Here is a 10238-nt window from a genome sequence, read left to right on the forward strand (position 1 = left end):
TAGTAGTAGTATCATATTTTCATCACTTCCATGCTTAATTAATCAAATCTCCAATACGCGGAATCGCATCAAAGCTTGGACCATGGATCGTGAACACTGTACGTGACACACGAATACGTCCAATCTTCATGAATCTCTATAAACGTATACTTATACATACATAAAAAAGAAGGAAGAAAAAGGCGAGCGGGTTCATGACGTGCGCTCGGCTTATTTGTTGTTAGGGAAGGAAGGAACACCTCTGCTTCGTCTCCCTCTCTCGGTTGTTGCGCAGTCAGTAGCTCGGTGATGCCCGTGTCATGAAAAAGACAGCGGAAAGCTCATCTCATCGCCGGCGACCCAACCCCAAGCGACAGGTCTCGCTCCGCGGCCTACATGCGCCATGCGTTTCTCCCTTTTCCTTTCTTACTTCGAAAAAACGAAAAGTTCGTTTTTTGCTTTTCCAACCAGAACGAAGATAGTCTGTGCCCTCACTGGGATGTTTCCACGGGGCATGGGAAATGCGATGCTTTCTTAATGCTTAATCGATCTTCTTGGTGGTGTTTCTTCCTTGGAAGGCGGAACTCGTGGCGATGTTGGCAGTCTCCATCCACCACCTCTGTAGGATCCGAGCCGGTTAAATCGTGTCGAGTAAAGCGTGGATGCTACTTGTATTTTGGCGTTTGACAAAATTGCGCAAGAAAGGTGGCCGATATACACAAGTTGTCTTCACAAGTGAGTAGCTGCTGCTGCACAGCCCATCTGTGATCTGTCTGGTTTTGTGTTTCAAGATTTGTCAGGTGGTGTACCACTGACGCGGACTGCAGTTCTACCCACCTGCCTTTCATTTTTTTTCCTTTGATTTCGAGGTACATAGCGTACGTACCTATTGTCCGCCGGATACATTCATGCATGCTTCTGATCAGGGTGTACATTCCCCCACAAGTCACACACTAGTCAAATCTCATCAATATCACTGGGTACGACCACGGCAGACAATGACGGCAACGGATAGTGTGAGTGACTGTATCAGACACAGACAGCAACACTTACTGAGGCCAATCCAATGCTTTTCCCGCTCCTTCGTGTGGCTCGATCGAGCTACAGGAGCACCTATACGTACGATATCGCAAGGAAGTTTGGTGATTCTCACGAAGCAGATGTGCAATGCAACGCAAGGGGGGCCAACTTGCAGAAACGTTGGCACCCGTCGGCTGTGCCCACAGGTACAGGGGCCGCACGGATGGACAGGGAGACCTCGCTTTCCAAGCTTGGAGCGCACGGCTCGCGCCCATGTTGTGTTGCACCCGTTTGCCGCGGCAGCTCCAACGTCTCAGCCCATGCCTCCCTCATCTAGCTTCGTCATCAAGTTTGAGGGGTTGAGAGGAACGGCCGAACAGGCCAAGGGGACGGATCGCGTGCCAGCACCCAACCCGTTGAATTTTTTGCGCTCTAGCCTATGCAAGCTGAACATGTCACCACTGAACTGTTTCTTTTTTTCAAAAAAGACTCAACTCGTACTGACATGGACCAGAATATATTTGTTTGTCTCATTTTTGGTGCGCTGATTTTTTTGACACAAAATAGCGTGCAGTTTTTGTGTTTTGAGAATCAGTTTTTTTTCCTCTTTTTGTGTGCAACTGATTTTTTTTTCCTTCTGAGGACAATTTGTGTGCAACTAGTGGTGGTGTACACTCTACAGAGCTCCCACTCAGCCAAGCCACAAGTTATAAGAGCATCTACATTCGCGATGAGCAAATTTTATCCCTCAAGCGTCCGCGGATGTATTTGACGGATCAACTCTTGAATAACGCATTCTAAAATCGGACACTTTAAATTAAAAAATTTGAATGTACACGATTGCATTCAACGCAAACCTAATAGTAAGCGGATCTCGTCCGGCTTCGTTGTGCCCATGCCTGACGGCTGTCTGCGCCCCACGTAATGGTGGTCTGGTCACCAACAAGGTAGAGTAGGTGTTAGAGCATATATCTCCATATGTGGTTTTGGTAATTGATGACAACTCCTATGGACTAATGGTTGCTTTAAGTTATATTTATAGGACTTGTCCATAGACACTTCTTGAAGTCCATCTGTTGGGTTCAAGGAGTTTATATGATGACCAAGATGTTATTCAAGGTATTATCCAAAGAATGGTCATAGAAACACTAGGTTGATCAAGATCTCAGACAAAGAGTAAATCAAGATGATCAACACACAAAGCGTACAAGATGTACCGAGAGGGATCAAGTGATCCCATGGTATGGTAAGCATTGTCCATTACGTGTTTGTGTACTAACCCATGGTCTTTGTGAGACTCCTATGTGGGGGTTAGGTGTGCTTCCATTGGGCTTGCGTCAAAAGGAAGATCTCATACAACCCATGAAGGATGACGTCAAGTGGTGATCGTCATCAAGATTGTGGTGTGCAAGTTCAAGCGGATCAGCACGAATATATCATTGAAACTATTGTCAATGATCATGTGCTGACAAGGACAACCTCATGTGCTAACAAGGACAAGATCAAGATAAGCATTCCTGAGCACTACATGCTTGATTCTTGTGGATGTTCACATGGTGGACCGGACAAGTCAAGATAAGCATTCTTGAGAACTTCATGCTTGATTCTTGTGGATGTTCACATGGTGGACAAATGAAGATGAATACATAAGCTAGGCTTTCCGCATTGTGTATGGGAAAGCTACTTGAAGACTTCATCATGTCTTGCTTTCAACTTGAGCCAAGAAGGAACAACAACATCAAGCTCGGTGAAAGGGCTAACTCAAAGGTATCAGTTCCTTTGACGTTAGTTGTGCGGAGTGATGATCAGCGAATAAAAGTATACACTCAAGTATGGATCATCAGTACTCTTTTATGATTCTTGAGTCCTTAGGGATCCCGCACTATTAAGAGGGGATCACAGGTTTTGCGATGAACTTGCTCAAACTACATCTTCACTTTCTGTTCAGACCACATCTCCACTGCTCTGCTGTTATCTGTAAACAGAACCAGTGCCTCGGACATCCGGCCTCCTCCGGACGTCCGAGGACCGGACGACCGACAGCTTCGGAAATCCGGAATCCTATACCAGAGAAATCAGAGCCATATAACTCGGACTTCCTGTTCTCTCCGGACGTCCGAGGCCCGGATAGCCGACCAGCTTCGGAATTCCGGAACTATGCACCAGAGAAACTTGAGCCATATAACTCGGACTTCCGGCTCCCTCCGGACGTCCGAGGGCCGGTCAAGGATCGGACGACCGACAGGCTTCGGAAATCCGGTGCCCTGCACCAGAAGAACATGTACTCTATATCTCGGATTTCCGGCTCCCTCCGGACGTCCGAGCGCCGGACGTCCGACACCCGTCGGAAATCCGGAACCTACCACCAGTAGAACTTGTGCTGTATAACACGGACTTCCGGGCCACTCCGGACGTCCGTATGCTGATGAATTCAAATATGTTCTGGCACACCTACGGGCCTCGGACGACCGACCCCTGTCGGACGTCCGGCCGCTGATGAATTCAGAAGAGTTCCAGTCATGCCTACAGGTCTCGGACGACCGACCCCTGTCGGACGTCCGGACCCTCACAGACGCCCGGACTTCCGACAAGTGTCGGACGTCCGGACCCTGTGTGACTTATTGCACATCCAACGGCTCTTTTTCTCTCCCCACTATAAATACCCCCCTCCCACTTCGTGAGAGGGTTGCCCAACACAGTCTTATCCTCATAAGAACACATTTCCACCTCACACACATTTGCTCACTCCAAATCTTAGATCCCAAGAGCATTTGTGAGCCCCTTTGAGAGTTGTTCCAATCAAAAGATAGATCTTCTCCCTCTCCTTCTCTCAACCCAAGCTATTTGTGATTTGAGCAAGTTTTGAGCATTCCCCGTGATCTTGTTACTCTTGGAGGTTGGAGACTCCTAGGCGGTAGGAGTTCTTCGGAGAGGAATCAATCCGTGTGATTTCCCCCGGAAAAGTTTGTGAGGGTTTGGAAGCCACCTCAAAGGCTTACCACTAGTGGTTGAGAAACGCCTTCGTGGTGTTATCTCAAAGGGAGAATAGGGTGAGCCTTCGTGGCGTTGGTGTGCCTTCGTGGTAACATCCACCTCTCTAACGGTGACTAGCTTCCCTCCAAGGAAGTGAACATCGGGATACATCTTCGTCTCAGTGACCTTGGTTATCCCTAACCCTAACTCCTTACTTGTGGTTTACTTGTGTTATTTGAGCATACATACATTGCATATTGCTTGTGCTCATTATATTGTGTTGGCCATTTCTTGTACAAGATTAATCATTCAAGCATACCCTCTATATCCACACGTACATACTTGCAACCCTTGATATATCGTGTGATATAGTGTGATCTAGTATCTTGTGTTATTTACCTACTTGTCGTGTGATATAGCTCAAGTAAGTTTGTGTAACTTACTTGTGCTTGTTAGTAACTGCATTGTGTCCATCTTGGTAGATCGTGTTGTTGATACACATTGCAGTGCCTAGTGCATTTAGGATTTGTGCTTGACAAGTACCCTCTTAGTTTATTTCCGCATTAGGTTCAAGCCAAATCTGAAGAAGTTTTTAAATAGCCTATTCACCCCCCTCTAGGCGTCATCGAGGTCTTTTCAGTAGGATATCGGACATTAGCTCGCTCACGGGAGCCGAGCTCCCGCCGTATCTCATACCCTACTCTTCCTCGTCAAAACATGTAAACCGGACGGTGTCGGTGGACATGAGATCGATGACGGATTCCTCCTGGGAGGAGCAGACGTCCACCACGACGCGGTTGCGGCTCCCGCACTGGTTCACCATACGGGGTGCCGTAGAGTGCGACTCCGCCTCGCCACGTCTACTGTCGCGCGGGCTTTCGCCGCCTCCCGCGCCCGCTGCCTCCTACGACGGGCACACTGCACCATGCTTGCGTTCGTGGACACCAATGGTTGTCCTCGACGCGTCAACATATGGGTTGCGCGTCTGTCACTGGGTGCGGAGGTCAAACGGATCGCACCCCCTCGGTGAGGCAGTGACGCCGGATGCATACAACGGTTGTGCACACGCAATGGATTTCCGACGGAAGGAGTCCGAGCGCTGTCCAAGTGGATCTTTTCTTATGACCGATCATTGACCGGATGACCTGTTCAGACGTTTGAGGTGGGTTTGAAAGCTCCGGGTGTATATGCTTTAATTGGACATCCCATCAAGCTCCAGCCACCCTTAAAAAAAATCTGGCTCCAGCCCTCTTTTCCGATTTTCTAAGCTTCCGGAAGCATCTGTTTTCGTTTCTTTGTACACGTTTGTTTTCTTGCTCGAGTTTTAAACCCAGTTTGGTTTAGGTTTTCCTTGATCGTTTTCATGCAAGTTTTATTTTATTTTCAATTAATTTTAAATCACTAATGCTTTTTTGAAATCCATGAACTTTTAAAATTTTGCTAACATTTTCTTCAAATTCATGAATTTTGTAAATCCATGATTTTTTTCAATTACATGAATTTGTATTTTTTTTATTCTGCAATTCTCGATTATTTTCAAATACATTAATTTGTATTTTTTTTATTTTTTATTATAGAAATAAATTTTAAATCAGTTAACATTTTCTAATTCATAAATTTCCAATCCACGAGTATTTTAAATTTCGTGAACAGATTTTTATATTCTCAAACAGCTTGGGAATTCATGAATATTTTTCAATGGTGAATTTTTTGAATTCACAATTAAGTTTTGAATTTGAGAATATATCTTGAATTCATGAAGATTATTTGAATCACATGCACTTTTGAATTCATGATACTTTTTTAAATTCGTAAATATTATTTAAAAATTGCAAACAGCTTTATAATTTTTGAGTTTTTGTTGATTTCACCATATTTTGAAACTAAATGAAAACAAACATATTTTATTGAATAATATTTGTTTAATGTCAAAGCAAATAAAGTAATCAAGTAAAACATCGTACACCGAAGGATCGGACAAGCACACAAGCAAGGGAACTGGGTCGTGGGCAATACGGAGGAACATGTGTGCTAACAGACTATTTTGGCGCTTAAAGCGAAATCACTACCTATGGGTCACCCTAGCAAAGGCCATCACCCATTTTCTCAGATGCTGATAAATGACGCACTTAATGTGCATGCCTTGTCCTAATCTTGAAGTTTCTTTTCTTCGTAGATTTGTTTATTCAAAATATTTTATGTTTTGAACCGCACATTCAAATACCAAAGCATTTTTATCATTGGATTTCTTGCATTGAATTATTTTAAATTAGATCCCACACTAATAGATTTTGGCATAAAAAAACCGAAAAAACAATAAACACGAAACATATTTTTTGTCCAAAATAACTAAAACAAAAAACCGGCAACTGGAAAAAATAAATCGAGAAAGAAGAGAAAAGAAATCTGATTCAACGCTTAACACACCGAATAGTACTTTGTTCAAACGACACGCACACTCCTTCTAGCAATTGTTCAACGAGCAATGCTAGACTTACGTAATATTACATGGTGATTTTACGTAAAGGTTGACGTGGGAGTTAGTAATTGGAGTAAGCTTAGTGGCTGGGCCTCACCTCGGTTGAAATTAGAGGGGAGAGTTTAGTAGTTAAGGCAGATCACGTAACAACACGTAGGCTATGCGTAGATGTAGCATTTTTGTTGTTCAACAATGGGTTGGTTTTTACACTAGTTTTGGGCAGCTTCTACATTCTTCTGGCCCAACCTTTTTCAATGTATTTTTCTGGATTTGTCTTTTTTTCATTTACATTTTTATTTTTCTTTGGTTCTTTTTTTTTCATATTTGTAATTTCGAAATTTGTGAACCTTTTCGATTGAGTGTCTTTTCAAATTCATGATCATTTTTTAGAAGAGTAAAATGCAGCAAAAGTCCTAAAAATATTGTAGCATTTCAGTTTAGTCCTATAACTTTGGAATTGTAGCTTTGTGTTTTAAAACTATCGAAGGTGTCTCAGTTTAGTCATATAACTTCGAAACTGTAACTTTTGGTCCCAAAAGTACGTAAGTTCGTTCGTATGAGGCCTAAGCTTGTGTGGCCAGTATTTGTGGTGCATTTTTTTCAAATGATCCATTTATATGTGTTTACTTCTTTAAAAGTGGTCCATACGCTTTCACATCACGGTGTGTGTTGGAAACTGCATGCCCACCACCTGTGTGGCCATGAGTTGGAGTGCAACCTCACTAAGAGGTTTGTCGCCCCTTTTAGGGAGACCGCGAGCTAGTCGGCATGGAGGATGGCATCCTTCTCCCTCGGTGCGGCCGCCAGGGAGACCTCGAGCCAATCGGGATGAAAGACGACAACCCACCCCTATCTCTCATGACACTGTCATTGCCCCGACACCCTTGCTATAGAGCTGGTCGTGCAGGTTGTTGCTTGGACATGAGGATCCCCATAGGTGGGGGCATTATCGCTATTGTGTGGCGACGAGCATGAGTGCCTAAAAACCATGGAGTGGACGCAAAGGTTGGCGAGAGTGACGCAACCTCAATAGTCACCACACGCGGTAGCAATTAGAAGTTGTGCGACCTGTCGTTTCGCTACTGCAGGGTAAGTCAGAGATGACCAGCCTACTCTCCTCGCTAAAGCTCATGCCATTACGCCACGTATGACCTGTAGTTTCAAAGTTACAGGACTAAATTGACACACCTCTAATAGTTCTAGGACCTAAAACTGTAGTTTTGAAGTTATAGGACTAAAGTGACACACCTTGATACACAGCATCCCATGATCATCCACATGGATACATCACCAACACCTCAAGCTCCAAGTGCTCCCATGATGAGAGCCCGTACACGTGCCATTGAAATCGAGGTGGCATTTCTCCTGCTCATCTATCGTTTGATCCACTCAAGACATGGTCGCTACCTCAAGAGGAGACTCTCTCCATAGTCACGTACTCGGAACGAGACCACGGACCAACCTCAAAGGAACACGAAAATGTTGAGTTGAACGCTTGAGCGGCCAAACGACCGAGCCTGACCGAAAGTCTGAGCCATCCCAACGTCCGTACGTCCGAGCTTGTCCGGACGACCCACGGCTGGAGCCCTATCAGGCCACATGCTATAGTGCCCGACCAGCCGACCCCGTCCGGACGTCCGACCTCGCCAAGACTGAACCAAACTCTTGAAAATCCGGACCCCGCCAGACGACCAAGCCTCAGACGTCCGACAGTCTCCGTAAATCCGGCATCAGCGCAGCCGATTCAAACCCCTCAGACGACCGGATCGCGCCGGACGTCCGTGCCCTCCTGAGCCTCCGGACGACCGACACTCCTCGGACGTCCGAGCCCTCTCTATGCACATGCCTTGGGCCACAACCCATGTACCCCGCTATTTCGCCTAGTACTATGAATACTCCCCCCATCTCTACCTAGGGTTAGCTAATGTATTGACAAACAGTTGCTGAGCTTAGCTCCATCTACTATCCTCCTCCTATGGAGATGTCCTCCATCGGAGAAGATCCATAGTGATGCCAAGGCCCCTCTAGTAGGGAAGATCCCCTCGTGGATAAAAGTCCCCTCTTGTAGGGAATACTATCGGTTATGTGTATCCTTTTATTTGTTGGAAATATGCCCTAAAGGAAAAAATAAATTAGTTATTATTATATTTCTTTGTTCGTGATAATCATTCATTATCCATGCTATAATTGTGTTGATTGGAAACACAAATACATGTGTGGGTACATAGACAAAACACAGTCCCTAGTAAGTCTCTAGTTGACTAGCTCGTTGACCAAAGATGGTTAAGGTTTCCTAAACATAGACAAGTTTTGTCACTTGATGACGGGATCACATCATTAGGAGAATGATGTGATGGAAAAGACCCAAACCATAAACGTAGCGTATGATCGTGTCAGTTTATTGCTACTGTTTTCTACATGTCAATGTATCTGTTCCTATGACCATGAGATCATGCAACTCCCCGACACCGGAGGAATACCTTGTGGGTTAACAAACGTCGCAATGTAACTGGGTGACTATAAAGGTGATCTACAGGTATCTCCAAAGGTGTCTGTTGGGTTGGCATGGATCAAGACTGGGATTTGTCACTCCGTGTAACGAAGAGGTATCTCGGGGCCCACTCGATAATACAACATCACGACAAGCCTTGCAAGCAATGTGACTAAGTAGTTGGTTACGGGGTCTTGTATTAGGAACGAGTAAAGAGACTTGCCGGTAACGAGATTGAACTAGGTATGGAGATACCTCAAAGTGCATGCTATGCCCCTCATCGACTTTTGGTGTTAATGACAACACATACATAGGAAACTAATCCTATTTGTTGAGTGTATCTAAGGATGGCAAGTACTTTAGTAGATTGAGAATTATGTGCCAAAGGTGGTCTGAGAAGATCGGGATTTATATTTCAAGAAGGCTCGGGATTGAGAAAAGATGATATAGACTATCCTTTTGAGTTTACTATTATTGAGTATAGGGACCCCGCACTATTAAGAGGGGATCACAGGTTTTGCGATGAACTTGCTCATACCACATCTTCACTATCCTACCCAATACCACATATTCTCTACTCTGTTCCTATCTCAAAACAGGTCTATTGCCTCGGACTTCCGGCTCCCTCCGGACGTCCGAGGGTCGGACGACCGGCAGGCTTCAGAAATCCGGAGCCCTCCACTAGAAGAAATTGAGTCATATAACTCGGATTTCTGGCTCCCTCCGGACATCCGAGGGCCAGACGTACGACCAGCTTCGGAAATCCGTAGCCCTGCACCAGAAGAACATGAGCTCTATAACTCGGATTTCTGGCTCCTTCCGGACGTCCGAGGCCCGGACGTCCGCCCCCTTTCGAAAATCCGGAACCTCCCACCAGAAGAAGTTGAGTCGAATAACTCGGATTTCCGGTCTTCTCCGGACGTCTGGTCGCTGTTCAGTTCACAGGGGTTCCAGTCATATCTACAGCCCTCGAACGACCGACCCGTGTCGGACGTACGACCCCTTGCGGACGCCCGGACTTCCGGAAACTGCCGGACGTCCGGACCCTGTGTGACTTAAAGTGTCCCCAACGGCTGTTTTACACTCCCACTATATATACCCCTCTCCCACTTCGTGAGAGGGTGTCCAACACAGCTAGAACACATCCAAGAACACCTTTCTTCTCACTCACTCTTGTCTACACCAAATCTTAGATCCCAAGAGCATTTGTGAGTCCCTTTGAGTGTTGTTCCAATCAAAAGATAGATCGTCTCCCTCTCCTCCTTCCCACCAAAGTGATTTGTGATTTGAGCAAGT

The sequence above is a fragment of the Hordeum vulgare genome, chromosome 2H (assembly GCF_904849725.1).
Source record: "Hordeum vulgare subsp. vulgare chromosome 2H, MorexV3_pseudomolecules_assembly, whole genome shotgun sequence".
In the NCBI taxonomy this organism is placed as follows: Eukaryota; Viridiplantae; Streptophyta; class Magnoliopsida; order Poales; family Poaceae; genus Hordeum; species Hordeum vulgare.